Source organism: Acinonyx jubatus, chromosome A2 (genome assembly GCF_027475565.1).
Source record: "Acinonyx jubatus isolate Ajub_Pintada_27869175 chromosome A2, VMU_Ajub_asm_v1.0, whole genome shotgun sequence".
NCBI classification, from domain to species: Eukaryota; Metazoa; Chordata; class Mammalia; order Carnivora; family Felidae; genus Acinonyx; species Acinonyx jubatus.
Window position 1 is genome coordinate 106,497,663 of NC_069383.1, and position 19,173 is coordinate 106,516,835.

General features: G+C 42.7%; 1 long non-coding RNA gene across 2 annotated transcripts; it reads right to left on the bottom strand.

The window, feature by feature from the left end:
* Positions 1–476: 476 nt before the first annotated feature.
* On the bottom strand, positions 477–18,481 carry LOC113595564 (uncharacterized). Of its 2 annotated transcripts, none has more exons than XR_008296959.1 (6): positions 18,055–18,481; positions 17,906–17,973; positions 17,687–17,782; positions 16,448–16,530; positions 14,859–15,012; positions 477–13,383 (listed from the first exon to the last, which is right to left on the bottom strand). It is a non-coding gene; the product is annotated as an uncharacterized LOC113595564 (long non-coding RNA). The 2 variants fall into 2 exon arrangements; XR_003416093.2 differs by lacking the exon at positions 477–13,383 and having other exon boundaries at positions 14,449–15,012; positions 18,055–18,090; positions 18,200–18,481.
* Between the last annotated feature and the right edge of the window lie 692 nt (positions 18,482–19,173).

Consider the following 19,173-nt stretch of genomic DNA (forward strand, 5'->3'; position numbering starts at 1 on the left):
AGGCTGAGGACCACATGGCTCTCACTTTGTGTTTGTGGAAATAACTTGAGGAGGATGACAATTCACTGCACCCTCAAGTCTTCTGGAGCGTCTGAATCCTTCCGCACCTTCTTTACATGGGATTATCCTTATTATTTTCATTTTTTCCTATTTCAGTGTAGGCCATGAATTTGTTCAGAATGTCTTCTATGAGCCTCATGACTGGAAAAGATAACAACTCTTTCCAACATTACATTGTGTGCTTTGTGCAGTGTTGAGTGTTCTTAGATAAATTTCAGAATTCATTACTGGTCCTTCTGTGTTGGTCAATGTGCGATAGAGAATTTCTCCAGTTGTCCCCTAGGTGGAAATACTCTGAATTTTCAGAAGCGGCATGTGTAATCGAAAATGTACGTGGAACTGCAGTCGTGAAGGGAGAGAATCAGTGATTACCTGCAGGCCAGTATCTCACAAAGTTCTTCAGTTGTGTTTATATGAGCAGGTTCTCTTGTGTCCTGGGAGCAGTTGTAACTGGTACTTTGTCTCATGGTACCTTATGGGAGTTTTACACCTGAAATTGAGACATGTTTCTGTTCATTCTTTTATGTAGAATTTCTACCTCTCTTTTACAATGGGACAAAACAGGTCTGCAACTCATATTGTATTTAAAAGCTGAATTACCTGTGAATTAAGATAAACATACTTGAGACCAATGAATGTGCACAGGTAATGTGTTTCTCTCAGAAAACACGTTTCCAGGCCCCCTGCAGGACTCCAGGAATCCCCATCTCCTCAGAGGTCTCCCTGGCCTTGCACAGAAGATGCCTTTGTCAGGGAGGGAAGCAGAGTGAGGACAGGCATGGGATGGCAGGTTGAGCTTTGACCCTGGGGTGACCCTGAATCTCTGTGTGGTGCTGGGCTTTTCTTTCATTCCTTCATGTTCTGTCTGATCTCAATGTGCAAATAAAAAGTCTGCAGATCTGGTGGAAGAGGACACCAGAAGTGTCCTGGACATAGATGCCTGCCTCTCTGGAATATGCTCCTTTATTAGACTGGCATTACTGCCATCAATCTTCTAGAATAGGACTCCTTGGTTTTCTTCATTTGTAAACATGGGCAGTGACGTGTGGCGACAGTTTTTCCTTGTGCCATCTGGTACCTTCAGGCTGTAGGTGGGACCTCGTGGGAGGGTGGAGTTTTCTGGCACTGATGCTCTGTTCTACTAGAACCCATGAATGAACAAGGGGTCAGGTGCCAACACCTGCTTCATTGTGTTTCAGCTCCTGTGGGCGTTCTGCTTCTGTCATACTAACATACCTGTCACTTCTGTTCTGTAGGTCCCTATGGATGCAAGAGGACCTCCTCTTTTACCAGGTCTAGGAATTTGTCCATTTTTCTCAGAGTGTCCAATTTGTTGCATACAGTTTTTCATATTATCTTCTAACTGTATTTTTGTGGTGTTGACTGTTATGTCTCCTTTCTTATTTGTGATTTTATTTACTTGAGTCCTTTCTCTCTTCTTTGTGAAAAGTCTGCCTAGGAGGTTTTCAAGTTGATTACTGTTTTCAAAGAACCAGCCCCTGGTTTCATTGATTTGATCTAGTGTCTTTTTGGTTTCTATATTCCTTATTTCTGCCTTAATCTCTATTATTTCCTTCTTTCTGCTGTTCTTCTCATTCCTTTAGTTGTAAGTTAGGATTGTTTGAGGTTTTTCTTGCTCTTTATGGTAGGCTTGTACTGCTATATACTTCCATCATAGACTGCATTTGCTGCATTCCCAAGGTTTTTACCAGTGTATTTTCACTTTCATTTGCTTCAGTGTATTTTCTCATTGATTTCCTGTTTGACCCATTCATTTAGCAGCATGTTATTTAACCTCCCTTTTTTGTGGCCTTTCCCCCTTTGTGTGTGTGTGTGTGTGTGTGTGTGTGTGAGTGTGTGTGGTTAACATCAAGTTTCCTAGCTTTGTGGTCAGAAAAGATGCTTGGCCTGATCTCTGTCTTTGGGTACCTGTTGAGGCCTGCTTTGTGACCTAGAATGTGATCAGTTCTGAAGAATGCCCCATGTGCACTTGAAAAGAATGTGTACTCTGCCATTTTAGTAGGGAGTGTTCCGAACATATCTGTTAAACCCATCTGGTCCAGTGTGTCATTCAAAGCCTTTGTTTCCTTATTGATTTTCTGTTTACAGGTTCTGTCCTTTGATGTGAGTGATGTGTTAAAGTCTTCTACTATCGTTATATTATTATAAATGAGTTCCTTTATGGTTGTTGTTAAATGTTTTATATACTTGGTGATCACATGTTGGGAGCATCAAAATTTACAATCATTGGATCTTCTTGTTTGGTTATCCCCTTTAGTATGAGATAGTGTCCGTCTTCATCTCTTGTTACAGCCTTTTTTTTTTTTTTTTTTTAATTTAAGTCTTAGTTGACATACAGTGCATTCTCGGATTCAGGAGTAGAATTCAGTGATTCATCTCTTACATACAACACCCAGTGTTCATCACAATAAGTGTTCTCCTTAATACTCGTCCGCCATCTAGCCCAGTGCCAACCCATCTCCCTTCATCAACCTTCACTTTTTTTTCTCTATCATTAAGAGACTCATGTCGTTTGTTACCACTCTTCTCTTTTCCTGCCCCCTTCCCATGTTTTCATCTGTATTGTTTCTTAAATTTCACATGAGTGAAATCATATATTTGTCTTTCTGATTGACATATTTCATTTAGCATAATACATTCTAGCTCCATCCACATAGTTTCAAATGGCAAGATTTCATTCTTCTTGAAGCTGAGTTATATTTCATTGTATATACATACGTATGTATATATGAACATACAGGGAACATACAGGGAAATTGGTCTGTAGTTTTCCTTTTTAGTGGGGTCTTTGTCCAGTTTGGACCCAGGGCCAAGCTGGCCTCTTAGAATGAGTTTGGAAGTGTTCCTTCTATTTCTCTGCCCATGACCTTATCTTGTTCTTTCAGTTGGGATGCCTTCCTCTTGTCTTGGCATTTTGGCTGAGTATTTGCTTTCTCTGTGTTACCAAAGCTCATTATGTTACCTGCCTGTGAGTTGAATGGTTTTATGAAGAGGAGGTCATCCAATGTCCAGGGCCTGGCACATCAGGGAGTGTCTGTGGTGTGTGTTGCATGCACTGTTTTGTATTCTGGCTGCACTATCCTTCAGGCCAGTTGTATGGGCAATGTATGGTCCTTGGCCAGAATGTGGTGATACTTATCTAGGTCTGCTCCGATCTGCTTGTTAAATGAGACTTGAAACGACTGCCACTAGAAGTGAAGCCCTGCAGAACTGTCTGGTCAAGAGAGGTGGTGTGGTCATGGGCTTCCACTGGTCTTCTAGGGAGTGGGCCAGCTCCATTGAGACTGAGGCAAGCTTGAATAACCTAGAAGGCCAGTCTCACCAGAGCACAGGAAGGTGGGGTTGGTGTAAGCAGCTTGGGCAGCCAGTGTGGGAATTGCCTTGTTTCCAGCAGATGACTCTGTGTTTATGCTGGGGGGGGGGGGGGGCGCAGGGCAGATCAGAGAAATGGCACACGCAGCTCCTCTGTCCCAACTCTTTGTCCCCTCATTGTGAACACTGCTTCTCAGGGATGCTCTCCACATTAAGTGTATAATCTCCCCTCTCTGTGCACCAGGCATTGTACAGATCACTCTTTCCATGCCATCTGCCTGCAAGTTGTTTGCTGCCTTCTCTTCAGGAGTAGGCCAGTGCCCTTGGGGCTGTATCCCAGCAAGACTGCTAACCTTTAAAACCTCACAATCTCGGGGTGCCTGGATGGCTTAAGTGTCTGACTCTTGACCCTGGCTCAGATCATGACCTCGTGGTCGTGGAATTCTCTCTTTCCCTCTCATCCTGCCCCTCCCTTGAGTGTGCCCTCTTTCTCTTGCTCTCAAAATAAATAAACTAAAAAAAAATAGTGGCATGGAATACCCTATTTAGGCAAGACTCCTCTGAGGGGAATGTCAGGGATCTATCAGTTAAATTTCCAGCACTGGCTAGGAAATTCTTTGCTGCCTGGTTAAAGGATACTTTCCTGCAGGAATCAAATTAGATTTAGTGACATGGGGCCTTAACATAAGTAACATTGGGCCTGTGATTTTTCTTAACATTCCAAACCCAAATTTTTACAAATCCATTTTTTTATTAAAAATATACCCCTAAATAGTATTTTAGCCATCTACTGCCAGCCCAATGATCATATCCCGTGAAACTGTGGCCATTTCCTAATCAAAGATGAAGATCAACTCTGTGGCTCTAAGATCTTTGTGTCTCTAAGTTACATTGATCTATGTTACTAAGATCTTTGTGAGTCTAGGTTGCTGGTCTTTTGAAGTCTTTGACCCAGGGACCCCAGCGAGGTTGCTGAGCCATCACTTAGGTACAGAAGCACCTTTTCCAAGTCACCTCTTCCTAAAGTGTTGTCTTTCCCTCTTGTAATTCTGGGTCTAACCCTTTGGCAAGTCACATATCATCATGCAAACATGTCAGAGTGGCCCAGAGAAAGCTGCTTGCCTGTGACTCCCCATTCATGGTCACATCTCTTCCTTCTGAAACCCCTTGAACTCCCTATCATTCTTCCAGTCTTTGAATATCTCTTTTTTTCGGAAATAATCTGATTCCCTTGTATTCCTGCTAAAAATATGCGTGAAAATATTAAAGCAAGGATTCTTTAAAATAAGTGAGCCAGTCACAATGATTCATCTGGCCGTGTGTATATTTTTATTTTTGACAATGTTCAGGCATGATGTGAAGTACATCCTGTAAAATCTGAGTATCATTCATTATCTAGGATAACCACCTTTATGGAAAGCCATTCATTGACATGCTCGTTCAAGATCAGAAAAACATTTAATTTACATACCACATAATACAGTGGTATATACATGTTATTATCTTAAAATATATAAAGTAGATATTTCTATGAATTGCATATCATGCATTCAGTTTTCTGTACCATGAATGCTATTATTTAAATTAAACAATAGTAAGAACAACAAGAATAGGTAAATGGCCATCACTAGTAACTAATACTAGAACTAGCCATATAATATTATGTGTTGAAAACATAAAACCGTGATTACTAATAATCTTTTCATTGTGATGGGTTTCTAGTTACCAGAAAAATTGGGAAGGTATTGCTGAGTCTCCACATACATCAGACTGTTTTCTGACTATTGATGTCCTATAAGTTGGTACATAATAACAATCAATATCCCAAAGAGATATGGTAGTGTGAAGTAAAATTTATATTTGTATTCAGATTGCTTCGGTTTTAACCTCTTCTATCCCAGACTCATCCCAGCTGGCACATTACAGTCATCCTGTCTCCTTAGGCTCCACTTGGCCATGACGATTTTTAGATTTTTTCCATATTTTTCATAATCTGCGAAGTTTTGAGGGTATGTTTGTAGAATGTATTTTGTAGAATGATCCTTGGTTGGGATATGTCTAACATTTGTTCAAATGCTTAGGCCAGAGTTACTGTGTTTTGGAGCAGAAGATCCAGAGGCATAATGCCATCCATAATTTTCACTTCACATAAAGGTTGTTTACTCTGAAGATTGGGGTCTTTTTTGGTTCCATACAAATTTTAGGACTGTTCTCATTCTGTGAAAACTGCTGTTGGTATTTTGATGGAAATTGCATTAATTGTGTCAGTTGCTTTGGAAACTATAGACATTTTCACTATATTTGTACTTCTGATCCATAAGTATGGAATGCCCTTCCATTTCTTTGTGTCATCTTGAATTTCTTTCATCACTGTTTTATACTTTTCAGAGTATACGTCCCTCACCACTTTGGTTAGATTTATTCATAGATACCTTATTTGGTGTACAACTGTAAATGGGACTGTTTTCTTAATTTCTTTTTCTACTGCTTCAGTATTGTCTACAAATGCAACAGATTTCTGTACAATGATTTTGTTTCCTGTGATATTGCTGAATTCATTTATCAGTTCTAGCAGTTATTGGGTGGACTCTTTAGGGTTTTCTATAGTGTCATGTAATCTGCAAAGTGTAAAAGTTTCACTTCTTCCAGATTTGGATTTGTTTGTATTTTATTTATTTTATTTTATTTTACTTTATTTTATTTCGTTTCGTTTCATTTTGTTTCGTTTCATTTGTCTGCTGGCTGTGGCTAGGATTTCCAGTAATTTGTTTATTAAAAGTGGTAAGAGTAATCACCCTTGTCTTCTTCCTGACCTTACAGGAAAAGTTCTCAGATTTTCCCCATTAAGGTTGATTATAACTTCAGGGTTTTCATAGATAACCTTTACTACGTTGATGTATGTTCCCTGTACTTTAGGGGGTTACAATCATGAATAGATGTTGTACTTTGTCAAATTCTCCTTTCTGCATGTATTGAAATGACCGTATGGTTCTTTTCTTTTAACGTTTATTAATTTTGAGAGAGGCAGAGCATGAGCAGGGGAGGGGCAGAGAGCGAGGGAGACACAGAATTCGAAGGAGGCTCTTGGCTCTGAGCTTTCAACATAGAGTCTGACGCGGGAGTTGAACTCACGAATCATGAAGTCATGACCTGAGCTGAGGTCAGACTGTTAAAGGATTGAGCCACCCAGATGCCCGGATCATATGGTTCTCATCCTTTCTCCTGTTGATATATTGTATCACATTGATTTGCGAATATTGAACCACCTTTGTAGCTTGCGAATAAATCCCACTTAATTATGGGATATATTTACAGTTGTTATATCTTCCTTTTGGGTTGTACCATTTACTGTTATATAGTGTCCTCCTTTGTCTCGTTATGTACTTTTTTTTTAAGTGTATTTTTTCTGATACAAGTATTGCTACTCCAGCTTTCTTTTGACATTCATTTGTGTAATGTTTCTCTATCCTATCACTATCATTCCTGAGGTGTAAAGTGGGTCACTTGTAGGCATCTAAATCTGTTTTGTTTTTTCATCCATTCTTACACCCTACATCTCTAGATTGGAGCATTCACTCCATTTACCTTCAAAGTAATGATTGATATGTATGTACGTATTGCCATTTTATTGCCTGTTCTGTTGTGGTTTCTAATGATTTTCTCTGATCATTTCTTGCTTTTCTTTCATGTTTTTCTTACTTTCTTTAGTGATATATTTTGATATCTTTATCTCTATTCTTAGCATATTTATGACTGGTTTTTAGTATATAGTTACTGTTAGGTGTTTATATAACCTCTTCTGCATTTAGCAGTTTGTATTAAGCTGATGGTCATTTACCTTTGCACCCATTATTTTCTCCCCCTTAGGAATTTGGTAGAAGTTATTATATTTCAAATCCATTTCTCTGAATTCCTTAACTGATTTTTTACAGAAATATTCATTTTTTACTTGATGTGTCTTCTACGTCTATACCGTCACTGTCGGTCTCTCCTTTCCACTCAAAGATTCCCTTGTAATATTTCTTGCAGCACTGGTTTAGTGGTGCAAACTCCTTTAGTTTTTGTTTGGGAGTGTCTGTGTCTCCTTCATCCTGAATGATAGCCTTGCTGGATAGAGTATTCTTGGCTGCTGATTTTTCCATTCAGCACTTTGAATATGTGATGTCACTCTCTTCTGGCTTGCCAAGTTTCTACTCAGAAATCTGTAGCTAGCCTTATGGGTCTTCCCTTCTATGTTAAGGTCTCTTTTGTCTTGCTGCTTTTCAGAGTTTTTCTTTATTGTCACTACAATTTGCAAGTTTTCTTACAATATGTTTGTGTGTTGGCCTGATTTTGTTGATTTTGATGGGAATTCTGTGGTCCTCCGGATGTGGATGTTTGTTTCCCTCCCCCAATTAGGGACGTTTTCAGCTATTATTTCCTCAAATAAATTTTCCGCCCCACTTTCTCTTCCTTCTGGGACTTCTACAATATGACTACTATTATCTTTCCTGTATTCACTGAGCTCCCTTAGTCTCATCTCACGTTGCAGAATTCTGTTCTCTCTCTTTGGTTCAGCGTGATTAATTTCCATCACTCAGTCTTCGAGGTCACTAGTGTGTTCCACTGCTTCTTCCATCCCTCTGTTCATTCCAGCAAGCGTGTTTCTCCTTCATTGTGTCCTCAGTGTCTACTGTGTTATATCATATCTCTATGTCAGGGGTCGCACTCTTCTACACGTTTCACAACTCCAATGAGTCTCCTTATGATCATTGCTTTAAATTCTATATCAGGTATGTTACTTATATCTCTTTGGCTTACATTTCTGGCTGTGGCTTTGACTAAGTCTTTCATTGTGGATAAACATCTCTGTGTCCCCATTTTGTCTGTCTCTCTGGCTCTATTTCTCTGTATTAAGAAAGTCAGCTGTGCCTTCTGCTCTTGAAATTAACGATGTTATGAAGAAGAGGTCCTGGGGTTCTCAGCAGTGCACGTCTCCATTTATAGGACCTGGACCTTCAGGAGGATATCGTATGGGTATTGCTCACTCCATGCTGTTGTGTCTGGGTTACTTTTCCTTTCAGTGCAGGTGTCTGCACTGATTGCGTGCCTGTTGTGGGCTGTGTTTGCTCTCAGTGGTGTCAGTGGGACCCAGGCAGGTAAGCTGTGGGGTGTTATGCCCACTGGGTAACTTGGGAGCAGGGTAGGAGTGTTAGCAAAATTGCACAGGGCTACTAGTCCTATGCTAGAGTTCCTGATGTCCTTTGGTGGCTGGGGGCTGTGGACCAGCGGTGGAATCTAGGGGCTTGAGGATATGCACAGAGTGTGTTGGTGCCTGGGGACATGTGGCTGGGTGAGACAGATGAGGGTGCCTGGATGTGCACAGCTGGGTGAGGTACAGATGTGCACAGCGTGCTGTGGCAGCTATGCATGCAGCTTGTCGGACAGGGTGCCCTTGTGGTTTTAAGAATGTTTGCTCTGAGACCAGCTGGCTTGGTGTGGTGAGTCCCCCAGTGAACCCTTGGGACTGGCACACTGCTAACAGGTTAGGTAGCAAGTGTCTGTGCAGCCTCACACTCTGGTGGGTGATTCTATGCTTATTCTGGGAGGCTGGGGGAGAAGAATGGTGCCTGTGATCTCCCTCATTGTTGGAGAAGTCCTCCAACACACTCAGGAATCAGCATGAATACATCTGTGTCCTGTTGCCTTGGCATTGTGTAAAATGCCATGTTTATGTTGCCTCTCTACACAGGCAGCGACCTGGCTATCACTCATCCTCCTGGATCACCCAGTGCTGGGTCAGCTGACCTCCAAACCTCCAGGATCTAAACTCAAGGGAATTCAGCCCCTCTGGGTTTTAATGCCCAATGTTATGGAGATTAGTCTTCCCTGTGTCAGCTCCCTGGTGTGAGGGCTCACTTTCTCTGCCCATTCTGCAGGCAGCCAGCCTCCACCTTTCTGACCTTCCTAACCTTTCTGATGCAGCTTCTGTCTATTTAGGTGTGGAGTTTTTCTTCCAGTCTTTGGATCATTCTCTGGTTCATGGACTTGGAGGTGGAAGTTATGTAGTTGAAAACATGGGACAGGGTGAGCTCAGGGCCCACTTACTCTGCTATTATTAATTTTTTAAATGTCTTATTATTTTGGATTTTTGAGACATGGGCAGACAGACTCATATCACCCATGCACTTCAGGATTAGAAAGGAAATTTCCCACATTTGCTTCTAGTATTTTGTGTTTTGAAATTCTCTTTAATGAGGTTTAATTTACATATAACAAATAGCCTCAAGTTAAAGGGTATAATTTGATGAAACTTGATCTATGGGTACAGCACCATGAAGTCATATGGTTTCTCTCTAAACCTTAAATCATGATCCCTTTGTGTCTAGCGCTAATGTTGCTTTTGAAGTAAGGACTACATTTTTTTTTACCTTTTCAGATATTGCCCAGGTATCTGAATGCCTGCACTGGGGTACCTACCTCCTTTTCTAATAGACTGTATTCCGGTAGTATTGCAGTTGATCTATCTTTGGATGTTATCCTGTGTTGTATCTTTCAGTATGTTCACTTAATTTTGTTGCAATACTTTAATGCTGAGGAATTCATAATTGGATTGATTTTCACTAAATGGTATGAGCTGCAGTTCCAATCATGAGAGAAAGCACGTGCTTCTTGTGTTAGGTACTCAAGAGCAAGGCAGATATCCTGGGTACTTGAGCTGAGAATGTCACTCTGTCTTTTTGCCAGCCCTCTTCCCTTCCCTGGGAGACAAGGATCTCCTTTTGGTCACACAGAAATGTGGGTGAAGTCAGTAGAAAAAATTCCCTTCTCTCCTCTTCCCTTTATCTCTCAAACTCCCTGTCACTATCCCTTTATCTCTCAAACTCCCTGTCACTACCTTCTGCCTGTCCCTTTCCTAGACTCAATCCCCCAGGCCCACTGCTCCACTCCAGCCATGATCAGGGTGTCCTCCAGCTGCTGGCCTTTGCTCTGGTCATCGCTCAGTGAGGAAAGTGCAGGAGGATTATGTAGTTCATGGGTCTGTTCAAGATATCTCTGCTCCTCAGAGTCCTCCTACACGTGGTGCTGTCTGTGGAGACCTGGCATCCTGGGCGTGGGTCTGACCCTCACTCCTCTCCACAGTCACTGCTGGTCCCTCATCCTTCTCCACCATTAGAACTCAGCCATCTCCTAAGGACAGATACCTGTCTATCTGACCCCAAGGCACCATGGAGTCAGGGAATATTTCCAAAATAAATGAGCATAAGCACCCCATCAATCTAGATATAGGAAGTTCCCATCACCCCCAGAAAACTCCCTTGGCCTCCCCTGCACAAAGGGTGATCTTGCTTCTATCCTCCATCACCACCATTTCTGTCTGTTTGTTACCTGTGTGTACAGGAACCCCACTGTGTGCACTCGATGGGGAGTGAGAGTAGATGGTCCTAGAAGCAGACACTGACACACAGACAAAACAATGAAAGGTAGATTAGGGGACACTAGGAAGGACAAAGTGGAGAGGACAGGATGGGCAGGGAAAGATTTCAGGTAAATCTGACACCTTCTTAAAATGTATATATAATCACCATTGTCTGTCATCGTGCACAGTCCTCTTCAATTTTCAAAAGAGTTGTCCTATAAGGCAAAGAGATTTTGGTTTATTTCCCTCTGATCTTATGTTTTCCTATGTGCATTCTGTCTTCTGTAGTTTATCTGTGGCTGTGGCCTCAGATGAACACTTTAGTGTGTGGCTGCATCTGTGAGATTATGTATAATAGAAAATGATTGTCTTCAGATCTGGGTCTCTGAATGTACACATTCTCATAATTATCTTTGCTTTCATTGTGTGGCAGGGCCCGAATTTTACTAGAAAAATGAGGGACATTGTCTTATTTTTTAAAACAGTGATTCCCCCTCCCTGGGCTGAGTTGTTAACAGTCTTAGTTTAATGAACTCCCGTGACCATCTGTTTTGGAGGATCATTATGTGGAGATATCTTCATTGAAACTGTGAGAAGCATGAGGGGACACTTCCCAGAGATTTTTCAGATGCTTTATGTATTGAATGTCTTCTTTTTCTCTTATTCTTAGAAACAAATATTACCCCTTTTTTCACAGATAACACAGCTGAGACTCTGTGTAGGTCCCACTGAGAACTGGTATTAGGGCTGAGATAGCAGGAACACAGGCAAAGCCTCAGGATATTGTGAGAGAAGTTTGAGGAGATGCAAAGCTGTAGTCAGGGTGATGTCAGGGGTCTAGCAGGGGTGGCATCTGGGCAGCCCTAAACTGTAGGTTGACCCAGGCTGAAGGCCAATGCAGGCACTCAGCTGATCTAGATCCTGTCTCCACTTTTAGTCTCACTGAGGGATATGAACTTGGGCATAGAGCATTTTCATAAGACCAAGTTAAATTCCCAATATCTCCAGGGTTTTTCCCCCCCACAAATATACAGAACCTTCAGGAAAATCCAGGGAGACAATAATATTTTTTAGATCATTACCTGCGTGCACTTTGGCAACACACGAACACTGCATTGTGCACTGAGAGAGATCCCACATAGCAGCTCCGTATGGACCTGACACTCCCTGCTCAGGCTGTGGCCAGGAATGACCTCCAACTGCATCTCACTGACCCCAACACCCTCCCCTCTGCACCTCCTCAAACTTTGCTTACTGTGCTCAACTTCCCTTCTATTCCTGTATGATTCAAGGTTCCCCTGTTTTTGCACTGGATCCTTCACTGGTGTTTCCATTATGGTGATCACAAGGTCTGCATCATTTAATGAATGTCCCTCTTTCACACAGGACACCTGATGCTCTAAAAGTTAGGGGTGCTCCTCATTCTCTACAGAACCCAAAACATTGTGTCTCCAAAATATGCAGCAGTACTGCTGATACGTCTGCTTTTGTGTAAAAAATCCTCTTTCATTTGACAAGAGAAACATATAGCTCACTCTATTACTGGGAAAGGACACTGCCCATTGTGTATATGTCCTGAGAAACTTGAGATATGTTACAGTGTCCTCAGGCAGTTTGTAGTTGGGTTGCCAAGACTCACAACCATCTCTATATCATTGCCACAAAGTCAGTCATGAAGAAGATGAATATACTTTACCAGCCACCCATCCAGTTCAGGTCATCTTAACAAACAGAGTAGGTGGAGGAGCTGGTGGAGGAGGGGGATGTGGCCTATAGCCCATGACTGGTAGTGAAGGGTGGTCCATGGGGTACAGCCTGCAAGGTGATCCTGGGAAAGGACCAGGCCCTCTTGCATACAAAATAGCCTGCAGAAAAGAAATGAGAGGTATGTTCATAGGACAAAACAGAGCACCAACACCAGCAAAAAGCAGAAAGCCAAAGAAGCAGTGTTCATATCCTACTAGCTTCCCCACCACCAGGTTCCAAGAGGGCAGCATCAGCGCCAAAATCTCTACCCATACTTTGGGTTCCACTTACAGCTTTGGGGTGGGGAATGGATGTGATTGGGATAAACTAGCGTCTATACGTGTCTGGAAATGTAGAAACGGCAAGGGCCCTTTTCCTAGATTTATAGACTGAATCCCAAATTAACAAAGTAGCATATTCCAGATAGGAAGACATCTGTGTCCAGGATCACCCTCCACCCTTCATCCCCCTCCACCACAGAGGCTGTTTAAGGTGTATGTGAAGAACTACAGAATGAGAAGGAATGACAATGCCAGTGTCCACACATGGAATCACAGCCCTCGTGGCTCAAAGCTCTGCCTCTAAGCCTGTGCCCAAACTACTTCTGTCCTGACAATGGGGTCTCCTCCTTTCTGGAAGTGCTATCCATGGGCACAGAGACACATGGGGAGATGGGGATCCTGAGGGCCTGCAGAGGACCTGGGAAAGCATGCTCTTAGAGACACAGGTAACCTATACATGTTAGTTGGGTTCAGCTAATTTATTTTACTTCTGAGGTACTTCTCAGCTTAAGTGCAGTATATTTTGCACAGTAATTATGTCCTCTGGAAAAATGAGCTGAAATTCTAAAAAACAAAATTAACACAAATGCACTTTGATGTCTGGTGTAAGTTTCCATGTTTTAGCTGTACCTGTGACACAGGACACGAGAGAATGTGCTCATGTGAACACAAATGAAGAACACGGTGGGAACTTGCCATACAGGTAATTTTGGATTTTTTCTCTTCAAAACTTAAGTTTCAGTGCTTGTTTTCTATGACAAATATGCCATCTCTTGTAGTTCAGAGTATTTATGCCCAGGGCACACTTGCAGGGATTCTGGACAGCATGTTTACCAAAATGCTGATGGGTATGAAATTTATTTTGTCTAAGACCATTCTAAATGACACATAGAAAAATATAAGTTGGAGTGAAGGCAGTTCGCATTTTCAAATTATAAGGATGCCCACAGATTTCTCTGACCATGGTAAAACCCTCAATAGAAGGAAACAGGAGAGGAAGAAACAGCAAGATCAATGATTCTACATTGAGGAGATCCACAAAGAATGAGGCAAGGTAGGAGACTTCCAAGTGGAGTGGAGTGCCATCCTCCTTGATTTATTCCAGAAACACATTGGAAAAGCCCTATGGTCCCCACCCTTAGGCACGCATAGCTATTCAAGTTACCACAAACAGATGCCAGGTGGAAAACAGGGAAGCCCGTAGACTCAGCGGTAAAGGTTTTGCATTTGGGAAAAAAACAAAACCAGCAGACATACCATACGACATACAAACCAGAGACAATGGCAGGAGAGTGTCATGTACAGAAAGATGCGGCTGTCCGTAAAGACTTAGAATGGAAAATGGCCACAGCATTTACTTTGTGCTTCTCGGCAGTTTTGGCAGAGCCAGTGTTGATGTCACTCTTGGGTGTGACACCTGATTCTGGACCTGCAAAAAGCCCTAGAAGGGATGGAGGTTTATTCTGTTTTGAGTAGACTGTTTGGAGATCAAAAACAAAAACCCCTCCCCTCATACTTCCAACAACTTAAACTCTTTGCCCCAGTCAGATCCCAAATCACATGCACAGGGTGTCCCACATGCCTCAGGTGATCCCCAAGAAGAAGTTGAAGAACCATCCCTTATAACTTGAAGTCCTTATAACCTAAAAGCCCTGATTCAGATGTATTCATCACTCATCGAACAACTATGGATGGCTGGGGACACAACTATATGGACATACGTTACATTGTGCCTCATGCCTCACAGATCCCAGCACGTGGACTGTGTACAGGCATTTCTGCTGAAGCGCTATGTCTGCTTTTCTGCATACGGCCCCATTCCTTCTCCACAAGAGATGCCTGTACAAACACATGGTGGGGGAAATGACAAAGATGAGATCCTGAGAAACTTGAGGAATGTGGTAATGGCAGCAGACACATCCCCCTTGCATCACAATGGTCTGTGGTACCGCCTCTGCACCTTGGCCCAAGACCTAACAGCAACAAAAATAAGGTGAGTGTGTTTTACAAGTCACCTCCTAGTGCTCAGATCATCTTACCAAGTGTTGCAGGTAGAGGGGTTCTGGGTGGCCCCAGGGCCAGCAGGGTTCAGGAGGTGGACGTGCCTAATAGTCCATGGGGGTGGAGCGTCTCTAAGGTAGGGCATGCAGAATCGTCCAGTTAACGGAGGAGGTCCCCAGGATCCAGACTGCCCTGCAGAACAGAAGTGACAGCTACATCCATATGCCAGACAAGAGAACCAATACCAAAAGCAGCTGTAACCCAGAGAAGAATGTGTCAGCACCTGCCACCTTCTCTGCCACCAGGATCCAAGAGAGTAGCATCAGTACCTGAAAACTCTGTCCCTGTCACTGGATACCACCTACAGCTTGGGGTAGTAGATGTAAAAGGGTAATCTACTGCCACCACACATCACTGTCCATGTCTGCAGAAGTAAAATGGCAAGCATCCTGTCCTAGAGGGTTAACAGAAGTAATTACAGACTAATGAAGTAGCATTCTCCAGACAGGCAGCCATCGATGTCCAGGTTCACCCTGCATCCCTCCTCTATGGCGACCCCAGATGCTCTGCTTTTGGTATATTAAGAACACACACACCAAAAAAAATGAGTGGGAGTACATGGCTCATATTCTGCTCATGGAATCACAGCCACTCCTGGCAAAAAGTTCTGCAGCCAGACCCTCACTGTGCGTTCTCTGTTCTTCTCCCTGAGAAAGGAGTCTTCCCTCTTGAAGTGTTGTCAAAGGCCTCTGAGACCTCTAGGGAGTGGAGGATGCCTGGGATCTTGCAGGGGAATGAGAGTCTTCTGTGAGGAACAAGTTACTTGTGGTGAATGTCGACAAAGCTCAGATGTGTTCATCTTAATTCATAGGGAATTCTGACTTTAAGCATACTACTGGACACAGAGTAATTATGTGCAACAGAAAAAAAAAAACGGAGAAATTCACATAACAGATTTCATGCAAGCGTTTTGGTATAAAACTCCTGGTATGTGTCATGAGACTGTATCAGCTCTAACAGTGACTGGGGACACGACCAGAAACTATTCATATAAACACAATTGAAGGACACAGTGTGCAAACTATTTTTACCTAAGGTATAGCTGGAAGGATTCCAGACAAGTCATTTACCAACAAAGATGGGAAGGTGATGAGTGACGACATTGACTTTATCTAGGACCACTCTAAATGGCACAGGGCACAAAATATAAAGTTGGAGACATGATGTCATTTCTAACAGGTTCATCTCCTAGCTAGAATCAGGAAAGGAAGACACAGCAGCCACACTGTTCCCACAGAGGTGAGGTCTGGAAGGGGTCACCCAGGCCAGGAGACTTCTGTTTGGAGTGTGGGGTCATCCTCCTCTCATTATTTCCCGAAACTCACAGAGAAACCTTAAGGTACTCAGTCTCTAAGCGTTCTGGGCTTCTAAACTTAGCACAGAAAGCTTACAGACTAAAAATTGAGAAGCCTGTGGGCTCCTAGGTTATGAGTGTGCATTTGGAAAACAAAGAACAGACAGACATATCACACATCGCGCAAAACAAGACAAGGCCAGGAGAACGTGCTGTACATAAAGATGAGGGTTTCCCAAAAGAGTTACAACTGAGAATGGCCCCGGTATTTACCCTGTCCTTGTCTGCATTCTTGGTACTGTCAGAGCCACTGTAACTCACAGAGGTTTTAGCAGTTTCTCGATCTACTAAAGACCCTAGAAGGGACACAGGTTTATTCTGCTTTTAGAGGATGAAAACAATCCCTCATCTCATTCCTCAAATATCTTAAACTTTTCCCTACACTCAAGTCCCTGACCAGAGGCAGAGGGTATTCCACATGCCTCAGGTGACCCCCAAGGATAAGGAGGAGAACCATCCCCTCACCTTGATAAATACCTCACAGTGCCCTAGTTCATGTTGTTTTGTAATTAATCAAATAACTGTGGACAGGTCAGGCACAACTAGCAATTTAGAATTCATCAGTAAAACAGAGGTTTCTCAGTATACATCATGGGAAATCACGATTTCATTACACATCAAGAATAAATATGAGGGTGCTTGTATTAAGCATCCGACTCTTGATTTGGGCTCAGGTCATGATCTCACAGCTTGTGAATTCAAGCCCAGTGTTGGGTTCCTCACTGACAGTGTGGAGCCTGCTTGGCATTCTGTCTCCACCTTTCTCAAAATAAATAAACTTAAAAAAAAAAAAAGAATAAAATTTAGAATACTGGTTTGGTGTATATCCTCAATGAATCCTCAAGAAGGGTGCATTTCTTCAGACTTTAGACAAATTGTTCAATCTCTCAGCTTATCTACAAGCTGCCTTCCACATGAGAGCAGTTATTATATGACAAAAGACTAATTTTACACTATTGAGAAAAGGAAAACTATGAGAATTTAGCAGTGAAGATGCAGAGTTGCACTGATAACATCAGAGGACTAAGCTAAGCTATATGGAACTTGAATTTAGGGATGTACAGCTACAGTTCACAGAAACAAACAAAAATAAACACAGTTAAAAATAGTGAATAAATGACCTTCTCCTCAAATAAACTAAAGTCTTCACATTGAGTCCAGGTGGGAATAAGGATGAGGCCCATGTCCTGTCATCCTTTCCAGACTCTTCAGACAGAGGGATGCTAGAGGAGGTGGGAGGGTCACAGTCAGAGGAGGGTCATGAGCTCCACCAGTCACAGGGACAAGTACCTCACTGCCTGTGGCACCAGAGGAGAACACCCTTCTGTCACCCCTTGAGACCACCTGCTGTCCTTAGTGCTTGTGATTCTTTCCAGACCACATGATTATCATCCACAGGAACAGGCTGCACAGCAGAAATTAGACTGCAGCACATCACAACGTGCTCCTTACCTCTCCTGGGAGGGTTCTACATCTCTGGTCTTGCAGCCATTGGTTTCTGCCTCGTGTATCCCTCAGGCAGCCTCTTTGCTTCCATCCTGTCCAGTCCTGGATACAGAAAAATAATGGACTTGTATAAGAGTTGCAACACCACGTCGTCTACTAGACAACAAACAGTGCGGGGCATCATCCCTGGAAACACCCATAAAAACGCAAGTCAAATGACCACACCTGTATTTCAAGTAGGCAATGTCCCTGCCCTGCTCTGCCATCTCCCTGTCCCACATCTGAGTCTTGATCTGGGGGAGAAACAACACATCCACCTTCAGTCTTGCCAGACTGTGCACCAAAGAAAGAGGAGGAAAAAAGAAAATACTTACCTCGTTGTCCTGAGCATTCTTCTCATGAACTGCGATCTGAAAAAGCCAACAATGAAAAAAGCCCGTGGTTAGGGATTCCAAGGACCACTACACTCACCTGCATGAGGTGCTAAGGGTTCAGTATGTCAGGCAGAACTGAGGTTACCTGGTATCTAAAGGTGAGCTCTGCCTGCTGCAGCTGTTCCCATGTTTGTTCAATTTGTTGCCTGTGAGTTACAATTGCTCTTGTCAGATAAGGCCCAATATTGGGTATGATTTTAAATAATCTGCCCACGTTCCCAACAACCTCATATCTGTCCCCTGGTACAATTTATTCTTACACATGAAACACTTTGCCCATGATTATCAATGTACAGTAGGATCAAAGCTATTGTTACATCGTTTCCTTACTCATTATCCCATGCCTGTAGGGTTCAGAGTTCATAGAATTCCTTCCCATTTTCAATCTTTCTCTAACTCATCATGTGATAAGTGTCTTTTATCATAAACCTCTATTCTTCTATAACTTATATCCTCACCATGTTTCCCAGGGTTGCAAAGACGAGGGCCATGAAATGGCACTACCATGCAAAATTGAAAATCTCTTAGAAAATGACACAAAAGCACTAGACAGAGAAAGGCACATGCATTTCCTTCTGGCCTCTCAGGTAGTCCTTCAGCAAATGATTTCTGGAGTGGTTGTAATGTAGTGGCTCTGTTGTAAGGGGTTGAATATAGAGAGGTGGTCAGGGTGCTGTACCCACTCACAGAAAGAGCTTACGAATTAACAAAAACAAGATGCCAGTGAGACAGAGCAAGCCCTAACCCCAGCTGTGGGAAGGACTAACATAAAGGTAAGTCTCCAGGGAAGAGAAGGAAGACTTCACTTTCCAACATGAGTGAGGGACTCTAAAGTCCCCCATCTCCTCCTGAGAACAAAAGGAAATACTGTACAAAGGAAGAAACATGTGACTGAATGTACCAAATATCTAACAACCCCATGAAGACACACAAGACCAAGATGGAGAAGAAGGAAGCCCAGGACAAAGCCAGCCGGGGAGTTGGACCCAAACTCCCTAGGACTCATCATTGATGTGGGGGGCATACATGTGAATGGGAAAGAAGCTGAACAACTTTATG